Raw genomic sequence first — 2,557 nt, 5'->3', positions numbered from 1 at the left:
GGGTTTAATAACCTTTTTTACTTATTATCTTCCCACTTGGTTATTGCCAACGCAAAGGAAGACAAGGGACCGGAGAGATAGTACAGCAGGTAGGGTGTTTGTTTTGCATATGGCCAACCTGGGTTCGATTTCCAGTATCCCATATGGTCCCCTGAGCACCAGCAGGAGGAATTACCGAGTGTAGGGCCAGGAATAACCCCTGAGCATCGCCAGGTGTGGCCCAAAAAGCAAAAAGAAAGAAAAGGAAAATGATGGTACTTTGTTGATACTGTATCTAGACAGTTCACTATACTCTTATTAAATCTTGCAACTTTCATATAGATTCTTTCATAAATGGTTATAACTTTATGATCATAAGATTTGAAAATAAATGGCAATTCCATCTTGTACTGTTTCAAAGTTGTATTTCCCTTTTTATTTATATCTTTCTTTGATCTGAGGGGCCACACTTGGTGGGATGTGGGGGCTACTCCCAGTGTGGTGTTTGAGGGTAATTCGACATGGTGTTCAGGAGACCCCACATTGCTGGGGATTGTACCTGGGCCTCCTCAGCAGAGCTTATATTCGAGCCCTTTGACGGACTCCCTGGCCCTTTCATTTACACCTTCCCAGTTGATTTTATCCTTGGTAGACCGGACCAGTCTTTATGTGTCGTATCTCTTTTTCTTATTTTATAATTTAGGACTTCTAGTTAGTACTTTAATTTTTTCTGATTATTTTGTTTGTTTGGGATTTTGCTTTTGCTTTTAGGACATACCTGGGTGTGCTCAGGGCTAACCTCTGGCTCTGTGCTCAGGGGTCACTCCTGATGGTACTTGAGGAACCACGCACAGTGCTGGGGATTGAGTCTGGGTTGCCATATGCAAGGCAAACACTTTAACCCTCGACTATCTCTGCAACCCCTAGTTTTCTCACTATCTTGTTCAATCTTTCTAGTGTTGATGGCTGGGTTTTTTTTAAACTAGATTTGTAGCAAACTTAGTTTGATATATATTTTTATTTTTATGTTGTTGTTATTATTTATGTTGTTATTTTATTTGATTTTGCATTTTCGGCAACACCCAGTGGTGCTCAGGACTTACTTCTGGCTCTGTGCTTACGGGTCACTTCTAGTGGGGCTCATGAGACCAAATGGGGTGCCGGGGATCAAACCCAGGTCTGCTGTGTGCAAGGCGGGTCCTGTGTTAGCTCTCTGGTCCCTTAAATTCACGTTTTAAAGTCTTTCATTTATAGTTAATTTATTAAGTCCATTATTTTTTTTCTAGGTACTTTTTTAGCCATGTCCTACAAGCCCTGATAGGTAATAGTGACATTTTTATTGTCATTCAGCTGTAAATCTTTTGTAATTTCCATTATAATTTACTCTCTAATTCATGGCTAATGTACAGGCTTATGTATGGTTAGCTTTCACATCAATGCAAAGTTTAAGTTACCAGTTATTATTTAAAATAAATGTGATGTAGGGCAAGAGAGATAGTACAGGTGTAAGGTGACTGCCATTCATGCGACCATCCCTAACACTATAAGCCCTGAGCACTGTGTGGCTCAAAAACAAAACAAAACAAAAAACCACATTTTTTGATCTTTAAAATAATGTATCAGGGCTGGAGCAATAGCACATCGGGTAGGGCATTTGCCTTGCACACGGCTGACCCGGGTTTGATTCCCAGCATCCCATAAGGTCTCCTGAGCACCACCAGGGGTGATTCCTGAGTGCAGAGCCAGGAGTAACTCCTGTGCATTGCTGAGTGTGACCCAAAAAATAAATAAATAAAATAAATAAATAAAATTATGTAGCATCTTATTATCACAAAATAAGTTATTTTTATAATTTGGGGGGTGGGGTTCGGGCCACACTTGGTGATGCTTAGGGGTTACTCCTGGCTCTGCATTCAGGAATCACTCCTGGAGGGCTCAAGGGACCATATGGGGTGCCGGGGATCAAACGTGGGTCAGCCAATGTGCAAAGCAAACACCCTACCTGCTGTATTCTTGCTCCTGCCTCTATTTCTATAATATTTTTAGAAATATTTAAGGTTTCTGGGGCTAGAGAAATACTATAGTGAGTAAGTGCTTACTTGCCCATGGCTAACGGGGTTCAGTCCCAGCATCCCATATAATCTCCTGAGCCCCACCAGGAGTGATCCCTGAGTACCAAGCCAGGACTAATTCCTGAGCACTGCTGGATATGGCCCCCAAATTATCTATCTGTATGTACATATATATTATCTATACATATACATATATTTAAGGTTTTCTTAATATAATACAAATCTTATTTGCATTAACACATTTATGTTAATAATCTTGAATGATATAGTTTCTCAGTTTAATGATATAGACTTTCCTTGCTATTCTATATTTACTCAAGCTTTTGAGTCATGTTTTTCAAATCCAGAGTAATCTACAGGAACGTGAATCTCTAAAAATCAGTGTTTGGTGCAAAATTGTGAGCAGGAATTTGAAGCAGAAAGAAGCAGTACGCCTTGCAGATGTCTGGAAATGGCTGTGGGCACGCCCACAGAGCTGGGTCCCTGGGTCCCCCTCACCAGAATTA

Source organism: Sorex araneus, chromosome 5, assembly GCF_027595985.1.
Source record: "Sorex araneus isolate mSorAra2 chromosome 5, mSorAra2.pri, whole genome shotgun sequence".
NCBI lineage: Eukaryota > Metazoa > Chordata > Mammalia > Eulipotyphla > Soricidae > Sorex > Sorex araneus.
The sequence above is the reverse complement of the archived record's forward strand: the minus strand, read 5'-3'. Positions refer to the sequence as shown.